Below are 19,608 nucleotides of genomic sequence, written 5' to 3'. Positions count from 1 at the left end.
TCGGAAACAGGCTCCAGGCTCCGAGCCATCAGCCCAGAGCCCCATCGGGCTCGAACTCACGGACAGCGAGATCGTGACCTGGCTGAAGTCGGACGCTTAACCGACTGCGCCACCCAGGCGCCCCTAGAATTTCAATTTAGATGAAAGAATAGGTTGCAAAATGTCAGCATGCATTACAAATAAGTAAGGGTTGTGATGTGAATAGCGTTTCTAATTACGGATCCTACTAGAAAAAATTTGAGAAACACTAGGGGAGGAGGGAGAGAATACCTTCAGCAGTGAAAAGCCTAGAGAGAGGAGGGTTGGATGGCAGGAAGGGCTGAGGGAACCAGCATCCCGCTTGCACACCTGGGCCCCATTTGCTCAACGAGGTTTTGGAAGCTGTGGTGTATCCTCTCTCTGCAGGGAAAGAGAAGAGAGCATGGGTAGGATTTTTTCTCACAAGTTTCATAGGTACCTGGGGAAGGTGGAAGTATAGAAGTTGGCTCCTGACAGAATCATGCAGGCAAATTTACTGAAACTGTGATTCTTAAGGGGGAAGAAACTACAGTTCTCAGATTAAGGGAATTGTTAATATTTCTTTCCCTCTTTGACAATTAGTCTAGCCTAGATTTTATCCTGAAATATCTTCCTGTCATTGTCTTCTTATCCTTTTCTCCCCTCCTTTTTCTCCTCAATCTCCTGCTCTGTCCTCCCCACCTGCTGAGACCCCTCAGTTCTGAGCCAGTTCTCAAGTATGTTAAGGAGATGATTCCCAGCAACACATCCTCATCAGCTCTGTTGGCTTCCTTTCATTCACTTCCAAACTTGTCTTCTGACCTTGGGGACTCCCATGTGGCAGTGAACAATGGCATTTATCCACCTGTGTGGACTGGGCCTGTTGTTCTGTTTAGACCCTGGTTTTCCAATCTCACATCTTCATAAGAAAAGCATCGCCTTGGAGGAGACCAGCTGCTGTGATGGCAGGTGAATGGCATCATCATGTTCCTGTCCTTTTCAACCCCCGGTTCTGTTTTACTTGCCATGTTCCTCCAGTGACCTGGTCCCATGGATTCTCCCTCTTCTGTGCTCTACTCAGGGCCTGTCACTTGACGTGTCCTGCAAGCCATTGTGGAGAAGGTGAATAGCGGCTGACGTTGGGCTGAGCGCAGAGACCCCAGCCCTGAGTCCTTGAAAAGAGTTGGCATTTCCCCTGTTTGGTACTTTATTGTAATTCATCCATCCATGTGGGTCACATAATTTGCATAAAGGCACCCGTGTGTCAGCTGTGGCCCAGCTCCCACAGTACTGGCAGGACCAGCCTGCAAAAATACCAGTTACACCGACCTCTCTGGCCAGAAGGACGCTTCTCGGTCTCCGCATGGTCTTTGAGGTCAAGTTTAAAGTCTGGAGCATTGTCAAGACACAGCTCACAATGTGTTCTGATGATCTATAAAAGTGTAAACAAGAGTTCCAAAGCATAGAGGCTTGTGGAAGGAAGAATAATGCCTCCCCTCCGCCCCCCAACAAAGGTATCCACGTATCCCTGGAACCTGTGAATTTTACATGGTAGAAGGGACTTGGGGGTGTAATGCCCGAGGTCACGAAACCCCCCACAAGAGACGACCAGAGTCGTAAGTCAAAGCCAAGCGGCAAGGGTCGTTTATTGCAGGTTTGAACCTGGACCTCCGTGTACTCGTTGCTAGTGACGCTAAGAGGCCGCGATCAGGGTTGGTACAGCGTTTTTATAGACAGAGACAATTAGCATAGGGGAGGTTTCAGGTTATGAGGGGCCTGATTGGTTGATTTTAAAGTAAAGACATTTGTTGTTCTCTGATTGGGCGTCCCTTGTCTGTCCTTTGGCGGGAAGGCTTTGTCCCTTACTTGTGGCGGGAGAAAAAGGGGGAAGGGGGAAGGGGAAGAATGTGTTAAGCAAGCAAGATTACAGAAGCGAGAAAATGCTGGTTAGTAAGTATTTTTATAATCTTAGGGTATATAGCAAACTAAGTCTAGAAAAATTTAACGGTGCTCACATCGAACAATAGGCAAGACATACAAAATTTTAAATTTATTCTTTACAGGGGATGCGATGAAGGTCAAGGACCTTGATCACAAGAGTCCTTAAAAGTGGCAGGGGAAGCGGAGAGTAGGTCATGGGGTGTGATTTGAGAAGGACCCCACTGATGGCTCTTAGGAGCCTTTAGAAGTCGCGAATGGTCATTAGCCTACAGCCAGCAGAAAACAAAGACATCAGTGTCTAAAGCCTCTCAGAAAGAAATGCACTGGCCAAAACCTTGATTTCAGCATGGTGGGACCACACCAGACTCCGGGGCGACAGGAGTCCAAGATTTGTGCTGCTTGAAGCCAATGAAGTTTGCGGCAATGTGCTATGATTTCTAAAAACAAAAACAAAACAAAACAAAACAAACCCCATTTTATTCACTTTCTTGATTCTGTGGGCTTGACTGGGCAATTGTTTCATGTGATGTGAGCAGGAACTCCAGTCCTCCCCAGCAGGCATGATTGGGCTGGGATGTCCCCGAGGGCGCACTCACCTGACTGGCAGGGGCAGTTGATGCTTCTGATCTACTAGTGTTGGAGAAATGAATAAAGTACTTCGCCAAAGATGGCCAACGGGACTAAAACAAGCTCTGGTCTCTGGCTTGGAGACCCCTCTTCCGGGTTCTTCTTGCCCTGTTTGCTGTGCCCGAGAAAACCTCCACAGATATGGAGGCTGACAACTATAAATTACCCTTCCCGCTTGCATTCGGGGCTCAGATCTTTGGAGAAATGGTCTCCTTTGAGCCCGCCGGTGTTAAATAAATTTCCAAACCACCAAGATCTCCAAGTGCTGTTTGGTTTTTCCGCCAGGCCAGTTTTCCAGCCTGGTTCCATAACACAAGGACTCAGCTGAAGCTGCTCCCTGGGGGGCCTCGCCTTGGCCTTGCCACGTGGCTGCTTTCCCACAGTCTGGTTACCGGGTTCTGAGAGGGAGCTTTCCAGGAAACCAAGTGAGAAGCTGCAAGGGTTCTTATGGCTCAAGCCTCAGGCCTGGAGCTGTTGTTGGGGAACTGGGGAGACCCTGGGCCCTGAGGCCTCCACTTGGCCTGTCCAAAAGACATCGCTGAGGCTCTGGGTCTCCTCAGGAGAGAGAATTCAAGAGTAGACACAATGCAGTGGACGAGAGACGCAAGCACGTTAAGTTTATTAAAGTGAAGAGTGATGAGGGGCGCCTGGGTGGCGCAGTCGGTTAAGCGTCCGACTTCAGCCAGGTCACGATCTCGCGGTCCGTGAGTTCGAGCCCCGCGTCAGGCTCTGGGCTGATGGCTCGGAGCCTGGAGCCTGTTTCCGACTCTGTGTCTCCCTCTCTCTCTGCCCCTCCCCCGTTCATGCTCTGTCTCTCTCTGTCCCAAAAATAAATAAAAAACGTTGGAAAAAAAAAAAAAAATTAAAAAAAAAAAAAAAAAAAGTGAAGAGTGATGAGGTTTTTGCGGTGATGGTGGGGTCTGGAGCTGACGGCCAAGAAAAAATTCCTGAAGACGACGTCTTTGGTGCAAAAAGATGACTTTATTGAAGCATGGGGACAGGACCTGTGGGCAGAAAGAGTTGCCCAGGACCACGAAGAGAGACTGGTTATATACTATGGTGTTGAGGCAGGTAAAGTACAGGGGAAGTTTCAAGCGAGATTTTCATGTGCTAGAGAAGATTCACAGGACACTGGAGGCCTAGCTAGTGTCATGGTATGGTGGTTTTCCCTCTAGCAAAGCATTAGCATTGAGACAGTAGGGGGTTCCTGGAGAAACGTTTTACTCTCAAGTATTTGTCAATGGGCTGCAGGTTATAAGGAAACTTAGTTATAAGGAAACCTGCCATTTCCTTCTGCCTTTGTTCCCACATCACTATGGAGGGGAGGGTGATGTTGGGGCTCCAGGAAACAGAGTCTATAGGTTTCTGGAGATTAGACAATGGATAAGATTGCCTTTTCTTGTTAGTTACTAAGGCATTTGTAAACTGATGGAGACTCCCGTCCTGCAGGACTGTGATCTCTAGTTAACCCTTTGTTTTCCCCCTTTTTTTGTTCTTGGGCATCCAGGAGAGCCCGAGGAACATCACACATGTCCCACCTGGTTGGTAGTGGTGGGGGGGCTGTTTGCAGCTTGTCAGCTTGCCTTTTGCTCCCTCCTCAAAAAGTACACTCTAGAGATGTGAGAGGGTGAGAGAGAGAGAGAGAGGGAGAGAGCGGGAACATGCTAGAGCGAGCTGCGGGCCCCGGGGGTTGGGTTTGTATTTTTTACTGACAGCGGTTAAGGAGGGGCTGGAATGTTCTTACTTGGGACAGGGCTTTCTTGGAAGCAGGGCTACATGCTTCTTTTCCTCCTTATTTGGTTACGGGTTCCTGTCCTGGCTCCCTTAGGAAGGAGATTGTGGTATGTTAATGTCCTATAATGAAGGAGTAGTGTGAACTGTGACCCACTTTGTAGCCACCTCGCCTGTCTAGTGTGATGGGGGTCCTCGGGGAGTGCTGCCTGGCCAGGACTCTGACCTTCCCCACCGCTGTGCACAGCCTCCTCCGGGCTGGCCTCCAGGCTTCCTCTTAGAGACTAACTAACCGCCCTTTCTTACAGAAATGTCACAGGGCCACTTCAATGACATTCTAGGAGGTCAGCCCAGGTTCACTGGGACCGGCCCACAGGGCGGTCGGTGACAGATGTGCCACATTCAGGTCAGTCTTTGGAGACTGGCTTTTACACAAGGTGGGTCTGTCATCCTTCCTGTTACCGCCTCATCCTTACCTTCCCTCCAACGGCCTGGCCCGTGCACCTCCGATTCTCTCGAGCTAAACTAGTAACTGGTGCATTTCCTGATTGGTTTCCCTGGCAACCAGTCTATGTCCCCTGGGGATCCAAAAGTCACCTCATTAACATAACAAAGCACACCTCTGTAGTTCTCCTAATTTAGGAAATTCCAAGAGGTGTGGGAGCTCAGTGCCAGGAACACAATAAAGACCAAATATATACTTATTGTTCAAAAGAAAGCACAGGCCCCAAATGGTGTTATATAGGCCAAGTCACCAAACCTGGGCGTAACACCTAACTTGACTGCAGTTCCAGCCTTCTCTGGAAGTGAAAGTCTCAACAGGTAGGTTGGGAATTTTCTGATCAGCACCAAAGAGGTAATTTGTCACTTGGGCCTTCTCAACACCCCCGCCCCCCCCACAAAGTAAGTTGATGTAATCCTCCTAAGACTCTCCTGCCCCTTACCCAATGGGAAGTTCACTTGCTCGGAACAATCCTTTTTTTTTTTTTTGGCTACCAACTTCTTTTGTTGAGGGGGCGGTGTCTATCAGGCAGGCTACCTGACTTACACTGATCGGGAAATTCCTGATTGATTGGTTTAAGATTCCATCTCTGGAAGAGCCAGAACTAATTAAGTCTTGTTTTGGTGAAAGGGGGTTTGCATAAGCCACTCCTTTTGGGGCCTGTTGTCTTATTATTATTATTTTTTGAACACTATCCTATGCTTGATGTTTAGGTTTTGATGCAGGGGAGGGTGGTGCAGTCAGTTGGGACTGGAGGAAACTCTTCTGACCAGCCTATTATCGCGGGGATTTCTCCATGGTGCCCTGGGCCTTTCCCAAAGCAGTAAGGCTGTATCACATTTTGTAAATACAGCTGCATAAGAATTGCACGCTGTGACAAGTATATAATAAGGCAGTTGGTAACAAGTCCGAACTTCAAGTTGTTTTCAGCGGCTTCTCACACAAAAACCTGCGCACAAATGTTCTTACTGGATTGGACAAAAGACCTAAAGAGATATTTCACCAAAGAAGGTACATAAATGCAAATAAGCAGATGAAAAAAGTTTCCACATCATTAGCTGCTAGGGAAAGACAAATTACCACCACAGCGAGGCATCATTCTGTACCTGTCAGAATGGCTAGAGTAAAACTGACCACACCAAAGACTGATGAGGCTGTGTACACGGCTGTTGGGCAGGTGACGGCACAGCCACTCTGAAAAGCAGTTTGGCAGTTTCTTTAGAAACCAAACATGCAAGTACCAAGTTGGCAGTCCTGAGTATTTACTCCAGAGGAATGCAGGCTGATATTTACACAAAAACCTGTACACAAAGGTGTATAATAGCTTTATTCATAATAGCAACAAACTGGAAATGCCCCAGATGTCTTTCAGTGGGAGGAAGTTCACACAAAGTGTGGTAAATTCACACTAGAGAATACTACTCAGTAAGAAAAAGGAATAAACCATTGATGCATTCAACAACCTGGATGAATCTCCAGAGAATTATCATAGTGAGTGCAAAAAGTCAATCTCAAGAGGTTCCATGCTCTGTGATTCCATTTATGTCCCATTCTTGAAATTACAGTTATAGATATGGAAAGCAGATTAGTGATTGCCACATATGTGGGGGTGAGGGGTAGGAGGAAAGTGGATGTGGCTGTAAAAGGTCGACATCCCAGTGCTGATGGAAATGTTCTGTATCTTGACTTTATCATATCAGCAACCTGCTAGTGACATTGCACTCAAGTTTTGCAAGATGTCACCACTGGGGGCAACCAGGTAAACGTGCCTGGTTGGGATCTCTGTGCCTTATTTATAACTGCATGTGAATCTACAGTTGTCTAACAATTAAAAATTTAATTCAAAGATGATGGAGGTCAGGACCTGGAAAGTAACCATTTCTAGGGGTCCTTACAGGAGGGGAAGAGGAGAGTCTGAAGCGGAGCAGACAGAGCCGGGAGAAGGATGGCAGGAGTGGAAGTCCCAGGATCAAGGGAAGGCGCTGGAGGCAGGGAGGGACACCAGCAGTGTGCAGCCTGCACACCATTAATTTAGGGCCAAAAAAGAACCAAGGCATTTGAAGGCTGGCAAGTGCAGGGTAATGTTTTCTGAGGGCAGACCTCAGCTACTGCGGGACTGATGCGGCAAAGAAGTGGAGACAAATGCTGTTCTTCCAACGGGTGTGGTGGTGGGTGAAGGGGAGTCCGGGAAGAATCCGGAGGGCAAGGCAGGAGGGCAAGTGTGTGTTTGGTGTGTGAAGATGGAGATTCAGGCATTCCTACCGTGAAAAGAGGCAGGTAAGGGAGAGGTCAAGACCCAGGGCAGCATGGCATGGGCTGAGTGGTCATAAGCTCAGACGAGTGTTAATCAGCCTTGGAAATGAGGGAAACCTTGTTCTCTGAGAAGCAAGGCAAAGACTGGGCCCAGCTCAGAGCGGGCAGGTCAGCAGGAGGGCTAGGGAGGCTAAGGCAGCCTCTGGGCTCCCTCTGCCGCGCTCCCCGCCCCGCCCCGCCTCGGCGGGGTACATTCTCAGCCAGTTCCCTGTCCCGGGAACCTTTCCTGTGCTCTCCTTTCCTGCCTCTCTTGCTCTGCAGAGCTGCGTGGAGCGCACTCACTCAATAAATATTTGTTGAAGCGACGTGAAATGGAGAATAAAATGGAATTGCTATTCCTCCTATTAAACTTCCCTTTCCCCTGTACACCTGCAGTCCCTGCCTTTGGCAGAGAATGGGGCTGGGGGTGGGGGAGGGGGTCATGACGCGGAAAGGAGCGCCTCGGGCCTCCTGCCTCGGGCTCCGGGTGCTGGGATGGAGTCCGCGGGCGGGAAGAGAGGGCGGGTTTGTGCGGAGCCGAGCGGCAGCCAGAGAAGCAGATGCCGCAGGGAAGAGGGGAGGGAAGTGGTTTTCCTTGAGCACTTTTGGCTCCTCCCGTTACACGTTCTCTTCCGGCCTCTCCCAGGGCGTCCTTATCGCACCATCCTCCTGGTCTGCACGTTTTCAGAAAAAGTCGCCCTTTTTCTTTTTTTTTTTTTCGGTTCAACGGATATTGTGACACTTGTTGGGGTCAAAATCAATATTCTAACTATTACAGGCTCCAAAAAAAAAAAAAAGAGAGCTCTTTGCCGAAACCCGGGATCGAACCAGGGACCTTTAGATCTTCAGTCTAACGCTCTCCCAACTGAGCTATTTCGGCTCCGCCCACTCGGCCCTCTTCTAAGATAGATGACTTTATCACTGGAGTCTTTACGTACTCAGCACGCTGAAGCATGTTGAGGAAACCAAAGATAACGGAACGGTTTCGTGTCGGATCCCTCCGCGATCTACGAGGAGGGGCACGGAAGACAGTCCAGGTAGCTACCATGAAGACCGCCCTAAGGACTGGTTTAGCTCTGCCATGAACCCCGGGCGGGGTCCACATGCCCCTCGTCCCCTCTGCGGGTGGGGTCCACAAGCGCCCCGTCGCCCCTGCGGGTGGGGCCCGGGTGGGGTCCACACGCTCCTCGTCCCCCCTGAGGATAGAGTCCACATGCCCCTCGTCCTCCCGAGGGTGGGGTCCACACGCGCCTCGTCCCCCCTGCGGGTGGGGTTCACATAATCATCCCCCCCCCCCGTCCCCCCCCGCGCGCCCCCGCGCAGGTATAGACTCCGAAGTCGAGGTCGCGCAGAGGCTCACAGGCCGGAGGCAGGTGCATCCAGCCTGTAGGGTTGTTCGGAGCCTCTTCCAGCACCGTCCCTGGTGGTCTAGTGGTTAGGATTCGGCGCTCTCACCGCCGCGGCCCGGGTTCGATTCCCGGTCAGGGAAAGTGACTTTTTCTGCCTGCGCCGGCCGGGCAGGAGCAAGTACCCTTGGCCTTCAATTCTACAAGAACTAACTTTTCATTTTCACGTGAGGCATCTTTGCAACCCTCCACAAGTGTTGGTGTTGCACGTGCAAAATGACAAAATAATTCCGTGGTGTAAACAAAACGATGACAGAACGCTCACCCGGCTGCACTGCCAGCGCCGCGCGGTTCCCAGAGTCCCGCGGCCCCGACCCCACGGGAGGGCTCCGGAGCCGGGAAGTTCGGAGGGAAGCGGTCACCTGCGGGGCTCTTTGGAACGAGCTGAGCACCTGGACCACGGGCAGGAGGCCGGGAGGGGCCGGGAAGTCACCAGGCGGGGGTGTCCCACCACCCCCTCGAGCGCCCAGGACTGCGGCGGCTGATGCAAGCAGGGTCGCCCGGGACAAGCCTTCCTGGCAGCCCGTCCTGCCCCTCCCTGCCACTCGGGACACCCAGCCCCGCCGTGGCTCTGACCCCTGGACGCCCTGTGGCCCCCTGGACGCCTCCCCTCCCACCCCCCCCGGTACGCTCTGTCCCCCGCCGTGGCCCTTCCCCCCTGGGCGCTCTGTCCCCCGCTGCGGCTCTGACCCCTGGACGGCCTGCTCCGCCGCGGCTCTGACTCTGGGACGCCCTGCCCTCCCCCCGGACGCCCTGTGCCACCCTGGACGCCCCCCTCCCCCGGTACGCTCTGTCCCCCGCCGTGGCTCTGACCCCCGGGACGCCCTGTCCCCCTGGACGCCCTGTTCCCCGGGACGTCGGTGGCAACAGCTGCCCGAGGAACTGCCGGGACGGACGCACGAGGGGTCGCCGCGTCCCTGAACGCACACCTGGGGAAGCCGACGGTGAAGTCCCGTCTGTCCCGCGGCGGCACCAGTCTTCTTACTCGGCTCGTCTAGATCGCAGCCACGTTGTAGTGCTTGTTTCCTCCTCATTTCTCGAGTTCCATGCACAGTGACCTCTCTGCTGCCATACGAGGTCGTGGTGCCCCGATCTCACTGTACCAACAGGTGGGGACACGATGTTTTAATGATCATGTTAAATGAAGCAGTTCTCTTTTTCTGATTAGTTTCACATTCCCGCCCCTTCCCCTCTATATAAAATCATGAATTCCCCAAACCTCTGTGAGCTGGGGCAGTCCTTTGTCATCCTGCCAATACCTCCCTCAGTTAATAAAGTTTGGCACATATGTAAGATCAAGTTGTCCAATAAGTTTGTCTACCATAGACCTGGGCACTATGCTTGGCACTGATTATATATACAAAACCAAAACCCACAGGTAGCAGTCTGGAGAGCAAACGGAACCTACTGTGCTAGGATACAGATTAGGGAAATTTTTTTCTCCATGGAGAAAAAGTAACAGCTTATAACAGGAGAAAAACCATATAGCTTTCAAAGAAGAGTCCCTTGTCCCTAATCTAATTAGCTTTATGTGGAAAAGTTAAAAAAAAAAAAAAGACATTAAGCACATTCAGGGCTCCCACCCAGACTGCTCCCTAAAAATAGATATAAAAAGAAATGAAGCAAAGATTGTTGTTTCAGAGAAGACAAAATATGACAATGTGAAAAGCTTGCTCAGGAAGCAATTACCTTCAGGCCTAGAGGGCTGATTTCCTGTGAAACATAAGGCAGAAAGACACAGAATAGCCTCGTATATACTGGAAGCTGACAAACTATACTTTTTTATTTCTAATGATATATATCTAATGATGTATATATCTAATATATATATGATATATATCTAATATATATCTAATATATATGATATACATATCTAATTATATATATATATATATATATATATATATATATATATATAGTTTTTTTCAATTTTACATCCAAGTTAGTTAGCATATAGTGCAATGATGATTTCAGGAGTAGAATGTAGTGATTCATCCCCTACATACAACACCCAATGCTCCTCCCAAGGGACCTCCTTAATGCCCTTTACTCATTTAGCCCACCCCTCACCCACAACCCCTCCAGCAACCCTCAGTTTGTTCTCTGTATTTAAGAGTCTCTTACGTTTTGTCCCCCTCCCTGCAAACTATCCTCTGTAGCTAGCAGTCAATACTTGCTGAATGACTGGGTAGACTGTCGTTGTCCACTTGTTGGTATAGTCTCTCTCAGCTTACTTCATCCTTCTGTTTTCCCCTCTGAGTTCATCATGCAGGAATGCAAACACTAGAGAGAGAAATCAGTTTTTGGATTGGTGCTTTGATGGATCAAGGTGATATTGGTGAAACACTGAATCAATGAACATGTAGCAGGATGGTATTCTTGCTCTGTGTCTCTAAGCATTAAATATGGTCACAAAGTGGTGGGTCTGTACCAAGCTCTGGCCATCGCGTCGGGAGATCCAGAACCCATGGGAGTACACAGTCCTGATGGTGGAGAGGACACTGCTGTAGTGGCGAGGGATTCAGGGAGCACTGGTCAGGGAGCCCAGGTGAGGGCAGCAGACACCACAGGTGAGGAAGGGGGCTCCCAGCTTGGGATATATTGTGGGACTAGGGAAAGGGAGGCTTTAGCTCGGAGGGTGACTATGTTGCTTCTGCTCTCTTGATAATCTTTTTTCTTAGTCATTTTCCTGAAGAAGTTTTGCAGGTAATTACTAGAGTATTGCAACTAAGGATGAGGAGATACTAGTGAATCACTTTGTGACATACATTTGTTTGTTGAAGCCACACTAACACTTCATTGATCAATCACCCACCTGCCCTCCCTCTCCCATCTGCTTCCCAAGGGAAACCCTCAGCCTCCTTCCACAGTCACTGGCTGTTTCATGCACCGCCTTCTCTCCATTCAAAGGAGAAAGGAAGAGGGACAAACATGACCCAGCCCCATCGATGGGATGGCACCCCCACACCGGGTGGGGCTCTCTGGGCAAATTGTGACTCTGAGTTGTGATCCCCCGGTTGTTTACAAAATGGAAAGGAGAGAACGCAAGGAGCGGGATGTGAATGTACCTAAGGCCACTGAGCTCTACCTTTATAAACGGTTAAAATGCTCAGTTGTGCGTGATGTGTTTTTAACCACAACTTAAAACAAGACACCCCGTGCCTGGCTGGGAATATGGGGCTCCTGGGTCTGGCCGGAGAGGGTCCTGTCATCCGCGGTGTGAATATTCCGCCATCTGGAATATTCTATTCCTGTCCAGGTGGATACACGTTGTCAAGGACAGTAGGTGTGGGCGCTGTCGCACCTGGGAAGGCTGCTGGGACTCTGTCAGCAGGTTATCAGGCCAACATTTCCAAGGGGCGTTATTGCTGCACAAGACAACCTCAGCGCCTTACACCTGCCTGGTCGTACCCGAGTCTACGCAGGTCTCTCTCAAGGATGACGGTCCAGCCAAACCCCAGTAAAATAACTAGTGTTTCCAGGGGTGCCCTGGGGCTCCTGTGGGGGAGGTGAAGTGTGCCCTCCACGCTTATTTGGGAGGTGCTCCAGCTTGACCCTGTAAGGCGCAGCTGGTGACCTCTGTAAGAGGCGGAGGCCGTGTGAACAGAGGAGAGCCGTGGATGCTGACCTCGGAGGATGGGGGGATGTGGCCACAACCAGGGTCCGGCAGCCACCAGGGGACTGGCGCCACCCCCCCCGCCAGAGCCTGCGCGCGAGGACCCCACAGCTCTGCCTCCAGGACCGCGGGAGTACGCGCATCCCCTCCAGCGCATGTCCCGCGAGACCACGCGCGTTACCGCGAGAGCACAAGCATCCCCGCGAGAGCACGCGCGTCTGCGGCTTCCGGCAGTGACGGGAGCCGCGGGAACGTGCGGTGAGTTCCAGGAACGAGTGTGGGAAATGGTACCAAAGGCTAGGCTTCCTTGGAATGTCCGCAAACACACTCCGTGAAAGTTTTGAAGATAAAAGCAGATCAAACAGAAACTGCAGCTAACTTTACTGCGACCTTATTTCTGACATAAAATGCCCTCAGCGTATTCTCACGTATGGACCAAACTGCCTTCGTCAAAGGTGCGGGTCATGGCAGCCCCGCGCCTGCGCAGAGCAGACGCGGCGCAGTTTAGCAGCCGATCTGCTCTGTGACGACACAGAGACTGCTACGCCACCGCCGCCCGGGTCCTCAGGGACTGCCTGGTCCCCGCCCGCAGTGAGGGAGGCGGGCTGCCGGTCAGAGGGCGGAGGTCTAGCGAGGCGGAAGTCTCCGGCGGCTGCTGTTCACGCCTCTAGGGGGCCGGGAGGGAGCATCTGCGCCGGAAGTGGTAGCGTGGCCGAGCGGTCTAAGGCGCTGGATTAAGGCTCCAGTCTCTTCGGGGGCGTGGGTTCGAATCCCACCGCTGCCAGAGCTTCTTTTTCTTTCTTCACGCGCAGTGTGGACCGTCCCCACATCCTGAGACAGGCCCCTTTTTCTCCTCCTTTGCCTCGTGTTTGCTCCGGATACAGCCGCAGCCCGGCCAGGAGGTGCTTTTGTTCTCGCGGTCCTCAGTACGAACGAAGGACCGTACGACAGACTCCGGCATCCCTTTGTATCTCCAGGCACATCCTCCGACGCCTGTGAAGGAATAAGATGTGTCCAGAATGGCCCCGGATCTTCCTGAGGCCCCGGCAGCGGCCTGTCTCGTGTCTGGAACCCTGTGCAGATCCGACAAGAGACCCCCGCGGAGGGGGTACTGGTCCCATGACTGCGGACACGCCCGCCAGCGCCAGGTGCGATCCGGCGACAGGTGTGTCCCAGCGCCGGGTGCCTCCCAGCTCCTGGTGCTCCCCAGCGCCAGGTGCCCCCTAGCGTCCGGTGCGTCCCAGCGTCGGGTACCGTCCAGCGTCGGGTGCTTCCTAGTGGCGAGTACCCCGCAGCCGCAGGTGCCCCCCAGCGTCAGGTACCCCCAGTGCCGGGTGCCCCCATCGCCGAGTGCCCCCCTGCGGCGGGTGCCATCCAGCGCCGAGTGCTACTTCTAGAGGCGATCCCCTCCCCTCTGCGTGCTTTTCTGCTTCTGCTCAGCTGCGCCGCACGTCGCTGCCGCTTGGGGGCTCCCTGCTCTGAGCAGATCTTATGCACACGGGCCTCTTTTTCATCTTCTAGTCCTTAGTGTGGAAGCTGTTTTCTCCAGGATGCCTTCCCTGGCCTCCCTCTGCCTCCTATCAGCTACAGGGTTACTATTAGGGAGGGGATATGGAGAAGAGCTCAGAGAACCTCCACCTCCACCGTGAAGCTTAGAGTCCAGTGGGGTTCACAAGCATTACATAAGTTATTACGAAAATATGGTAACATGTCTACCTAAAAAGAGAGTTCGCGAGTGGACTTTGAAGTTCCGGATTTAGGACAACAGAGAAGTTAGAGAATAGCGGGGGCTCAGGCTGGATGGAAGGACACACACCACACTGTTCCCAGTGGCTACTGCTGGGACAAGAGGCAGTTTTTCACCAGACTCTCCGTTTCTGCGTGCATTGTATCTGTACCGATTTCACTCCCCAGCAACCAATTCTCCGATTTTCTGCAGACACCCATAAGGCCCACAAGACTGTACCCTGCTTTAGATGCCATTTGCAGGTCCCAGACCTCCCTTCTAGCTGACTGACCAGCTACAAATCGGGGGTTCCCGAGACTCCCTCCTCAGGTTTGATAATTTGCTCAAATGGCTCAGAACTCAGGCCCACATCTGACTTTCATTTACTGGTTTGTTATAAACAACTATAAGTCAGAAACAGCCAAGTGGAAGAGATGCACAGGGCAAGGTGGGCAGGGGGTGGGGGGATCCGGAGCTGCGCTGCCCTCGCCAGGCGGGGCACTTCCCAGCACCTCCAGGCCTTCATCAGCTGGGAAGTACTCCTAATTCTGTCATTTAGGAGTTTTTATGAAGGTTTCATCATGTAGGGATGATGGATTATAATCCCTAGCCCCTCTCCCCTCCTGGAAAGCTTGGGGACGGGGGTTGGGGCTGAAAGTTCTAGGCTTCTAACTATGGCTTGGTCTTTCTAGCGACTAGTCCCATTCTGAAACCTACCAACACGGCCTTGTTAGAACAAAAGAGGCTCCTGGCACCCAGGAAATTCCAAGGGACTTAGGACCTATGTCAGGAAATGGGGACAAAGACCAATTATATATTTCTTATTATCCCCCAGAGCAGTAACTGCCCTTTCTCCTGGACTGTCTTTCAAGGATACTCATATAAAGAATGGCCTGGGAAGATAGAGATAGTGTCTCCATCTGGTGCAAAGGATAGACGTTCATACTGAGCTCCCTGTGCTCAGGGTGGCTACCCACTGTGTGTGCAGGCATCCATCTCAGCCCATCTGAGTCACCCCTGTGGGAGCTGGTGCTTGAGGAATCTGTAGAGGCTGAGAGCCCGGCTCTTGCTGTTACGGTGAGAAATAAAATGTCCTTTGCCTCTGTAGGGTGGTAGAATAATTCTTTGCCATAAGAATTATTTTGAGCTAAAGGCACTTACAAATACAGCTGCAAGAAGGGTGTTCTGATCCTCTCTTTTTTCTTCTGGAAAGCAGATAAAACCCGTATGTGGAAGATGTCCACCTTATATCCCAACACAAAAGTAGCATTCTTATCATGGAGGGCAGGAGGCTGAAGTTGAGAGAATTCTGCACAGACCTCCTTAAAATAATTTTTCCTTTAGCCTCACCTATTTTAGTTTCCTTTCCACAATTGCTTCTCTGTTCAACCTAATGTAAAGGCATTTCAGTTTTGCCACTGGTTGGATATTCGTTTCCTTAGGAGGGTTCATGTGTTGTGTAAAACTTCCATGAGGTCAGTTTGTGTGTTTTTGTCTTGTTCCTGCCCTATGTCGGGCCAGGTAAGGATCCCGAGAGAGTGGAGGTAGAGTTTTGCCCCACTTACATCTCTTACATCTCTTGTGCTCTGCCAGCACCCTTGATGCTCCGACAAGCTAATCTGTGTCTTTATCAGACTTGATAGATGCATGTTGTCAACCGGCAGAGAAAAGAGAAATTAGTGCTTTCACTTTTACATGTTAGTGTTTAGATTGTACCACATAAGTACAAGCTGCAGGTCAAATCCAGGGATTACAGTTCTGCAAAAGGACCCAGATGTGAGGAGTACATCAGGGGTCAGCCAAACAGTCATCATCCTCCTATTGCTGTTTCCATCCTTGTCCTTTTAAACACTTGTCTTTTCTTCCTGCTTTGGAATTTGTGCACCTATCCCACAGCTGATTTCTGTCTTCCTTCCTCTCTGTACTGTGCACTTTCTCCTACTGAAACAGGTATGAAATGATGATGCCATTGATGAGATAGCTGATATTTGCCATCTCGTGCAGTTTGATCATACTGGATTTGTTAGTTACCTTATGTTTTCACCTGATTCGTTTCCTGCCACTATTGGATATTTCCCCCTAATTCTTCAAAATAACAGTGACACTCCTAAATATTCTTTCCCAAGTAGCCAATGCATCAGTTATTATTTTTCCCTGGAGATCTTTCTCTTAGCCTTCTCTGCCTCGCTGATCTGGATCGGCTGCTGCCGGGGTCAGTGGTTTGCCTTGGCTGCTTCCTTTTGCAAAGTTTGCTTTTTGGATATTTATTTATTTGATTGATGGGTTTATTTTATTGATTTGTTTGGGTGGAGTGTATGATAAAATAAGCATGTGAGGTAAAGTTTTTGAGACCTTTCCTGTCTTTAAGATACCTATTTTACCTCCTAGTGGGTTAATCCTTTGAGTATAGAAATTGAAGTTTAAAACATGTTCCATTAGGATTTTGAAGGCATTGCTCTATGGTCTGTCATCTTCAAGTGCTATTCTTGTTTATTCCCAAGCTAATTTATTTTCTAGTCCTTTGTATTTGACTTTTTTTTTTTCCTGCCTGAAAACTCTGGAAGTCTTTCTTTTATGCACAGGATTTTGTGATTTCTCATTGGTGTGTCTGGTGTAGATGTTTTGCCGTTCACTGAATTGTGTGCTAGGCAGGGCTTTCTCTCTAGGAACTAATTTTCTTACGTGATTATGTTGATAATTTCCTGTCTGTTTTTATTGTTGTTTTGGAACTTCTACTAACTGGGATCCCCAGACTGCTCCTCTAGGTTTTTGTGCTTTCTTTTTATTATATTTTATACATTAGAAAAGATACCCAAGTATAAAAATTTTGAAGTGCAATATTAAAATGAGCACTTTTGAACTTGTCACTCAAAATCTAGAATTGAACCATCCAACACAGTATCAACTGGCCACCTATGGCTACGGAGCACTTCAAATGTGGCTAGTGTGACTGAGGAACTGAATTTTTAATTCTAACTATTTAAAAGTTAAAAGACAATTCTGCATTCTGTTACTGGAAAACTTTTAAGTATGTTTGGGACAACTTGGCTTTGTGAATTTATTTGTCAACTCTAAGTTTTAGGAATGCGAGCACAGATCTGGCACATTGTCTCTGTCGGACCGGCCCGGGCTAGAACATTACTAAGATGTTCACACCAAGTATGAACCTCTCTCTTACCCTATCACTGATTCCTTTTGTCACTGACTCCTTATCATTCCTTTACTTAAACAAACAATCTACACTTATGAATAGATCACTAATCAGGGTATTATTTTGTTTTCCATGTTTTTGAACCTTGTGAAAATGGTACCAAACTGCACGTTGTCTTATGGGACTTGCCTTTCCCGTTCGACAAGAACGTCCGCTCTCTACCCATGTTCGTGGGCATGTTCACCTCTGTGACATACTCATTATTTAAATCTGGCAACGTTTGTTTTCCTACTTACTGTTGGTGAACACTGGGTTGCTCCCGGGGTTTTGCTACTATGAGCAGATGTGCTGTGAAGATTCTTGCACGTGGCTCTCGGTGCCTACGCGCAGGACCCTCTCGGGGCGCGTTCCTAGGAATGGAACCACAGAGTTGTAGGGCATGGTTCAGCTTTACAGGAGAGTCTGCTTGTTTCCCAGTGTGCCTGCATCAGTTTTCAGCGTGGCCAGTGAGTACCACAACTCCGCGTCCTTGCCAAAACTTGGTCAGGTCCGTTTTATCTTTCTCAACCTAGCGGAGTCTCACAGCCGTCACTGTGCTGAGTCCCTGGTTACGAGACTGTACACCCTTTGTGTGTGGTCATCACTCTGTTTCCTGTGAAACACTTCTTCGTGCCTTCTGCCTGTTTTGAGGTTGTCTTTTGCTTATTGATTTAAAGGAGTTTTTATATAAGGTCAAACCATATTAAACTGCCACTATTCAACCTCTAAATATGGCAGTTCATGTGACTAACCCTAAAATATTTTGGATGACAATTATTTGCCCAAGTATGTGAGTTCAAAATGTTTTTTCAATTCATGAGAAAATTGTACTTTCCTTTTCCTTATGGTGAATTTGATGAAAGAAATTCATTTTAATCTAGTTGAATTTATCAGAAATTTTTCTTTAAAAGTAACCTTTTTGGTGTCTTGTTTGAGAAATCTTTTCTTGACCTGAGGGTATACAAATATTATCCAAAATTTACTTGTAAAAGGATAAAAATTTGCCTTTCATAAGGCAAATTCTTGGCTGAGAATTACATTGCAATATAAATTATAGAATCAGTTTGCCATTTTCCACAAAAATGCACTCTTGGGATTTTTATTTAGGTTGCAGTGAATGTGTTGGTCAATTTTGGGAACTGACATTTTAATAACACCGAGTCTTCCAATGCATGAACAAGTATAGTCTTGGCCAAGAACAGTCAAATCAGTCTTGAAGAAAAAGAAATAGGACTTCGTCTACGAGATGAAAAGATATTATAAAGCTATGGTAATTAACCAGTTTGGCATTGGTGTAAGGATAGGCAGTCGACCAATGGAACAGAAGGGGAGGCTAAGACTTCCAGACCCTAACCCTCCCAAACCCCTCTTCAGCGTGACTGTGTCTTCCTAGAATTCTGCTAGGGTCCTGCAACCTGCTTGAAAGATCCTTTGCTGACTCTCAGTCCCGCAGTGAGAAACCCTGCTTCCTGGATTGAACTCCAGGAATCTTTTGAGGTTTCCTGAACATTTAAAAATAAACTTTGTGAGAAAGCACTAAAGAAATTTCAGGTATTTTGTCTGGTGGAAAAAGAAGTGTTTCATTTGTCTTGAAAATTTTGAAAGAGTATCTTGTGAGAAGTGGGTTAATATTGCTCTGTAATGATCCCAGGGCATCGAACTGCACCCACACGTAGAAGCTACAGAAAGAGGGGGTGCCTGGGAGTAGGCTCAGTTGATTGAACATCTGACTCTTGATTTTCACTCAGGTCGTGATCCCAGGGTTGTGGGATTGAGCCCCATGTCAATGTGGAACCTGCTTAAGATTCTCACTCTCTCTAAAAAAAAAAAAAAAAAAAAAAAAAAAGAGAAGCTTCAGAAAGACATTTCTGTACATGGGTGATTTTAAATCTGAAACCTGTATCTTACTCCTTTTGTTTTTTTTTTTTGTTTTTTTTTTTATTTTTGAGACAGAGAGAGACAGAGCATGAACGGAGGAGGGGCAGAGAGAGAGGGAGACACAGAATTGGAAGCAGGCTCCAGGCTCTGAGCCATCAGCCCAGAGCCCGACGCGGGGCTCGAACTCACGGACCGTGAGATCGGGACCTGAGCCGAAGTCGGACGCCCAACCGACTGAGCCACCCAGGCGCCCCTCTTACTCCTTTTGAAAAATGAGTGAAGTGGGCATTCTCTACTTCCTTTGTGAAGGTCAAGTGAAAACAATCTCGTTGTATCAATGTTTAGTGTGAAATTTTTCTCAGATTTTGCATTTAGAATGTAATTAGGTTAAAAAAACTATTACCTGGTGAGTTTTTAAGTAAATTATAACTAAATCAATAACTCTAGTTTTGGTAACTCCTCAGAATTGCTTACAAGAATCTTAGGGTTTTAACACTAACATGTTTTGTTATTCAACTATGCTGCTCACCTTTGAATTCCTTCCACATCATTCAGGCCAAACCTACTACCTTATGGCAGACCTCTTTTAAATGTACAGACTTTTCCCAAAGGTAAAATATCTGAACTTTCTTCAGTGTTTCTTCACTGTATTCATTTTGATGCTCAGGAAACACCAGGAGATTCCCGGAGTTTAAGCCAGTA

At 48.9% G+C, this 19,608-nt stretch overlaps 1 long non-coding RNA gene and 3 other non-coding genes across 4 annotated transcripts; 2 read left to right on the top strand and 2 right to left on the bottom strand.

Annotated features, from left to right (window-relative positions):
- Positions 1 to 96: 96 nt before the first annotated feature.
- Positions 97 to 12,370, bottom strand: LOC102969311. The gene is made up of 4 exons (XR_006217412.1): positions 12,125 to 12,370; positions 10,621 to 10,779; positions 9,426 to 9,593; positions 97 to 399 (listed from the first exon to the last, which is right to left on the bottom strand). It is a non-coding gene; the product is annotated as an uncharacterized LOC102969311 (long non-coding RNA).
- Positions 7,898 to 7,970, bottom strand: TRNAF-GAA. Its single transcript has one exon. It is a non-coding gene; the product is annotated as a tRNA-Phe (tRNA).
- TRNAE-CUC lies at positions 8,508 to 8,579 on the top strand. Its single transcript has one exon. It is a non-coding gene; the product is annotated as a tRNA-Glu (tRNA).
- Positions 12,371 to 12,814: 444 nt separating the features above from the next.
- On the top strand, positions 12,815 to 12,896 carry TRNAL-AAG. The gene has a single exon. It is a non-coding gene; the product is annotated as a tRNA-Leu (tRNA).
- The last annotated feature ends 6,712 nt before the right edge of the window (positions 12,897 to 19,608 follow it).

The sequence above is a fragment of the Panthera tigris genome, chromosome B2, assembly GCF_018350195.1.
Source record: "Panthera tigris isolate Pti1 chromosome B2, P.tigris_Pti1_mat1.1, whole genome shotgun sequence".
Lineage (NCBI taxonomy): Eukaryota > Metazoa > Chordata > Mammalia > Carnivora > Felidae > Panthera > Panthera tigris.
The sequence above is the reverse complement of the archived record's forward strand: the minus strand, read 5'-3'. Positions and strand labels throughout refer to the sequence as shown.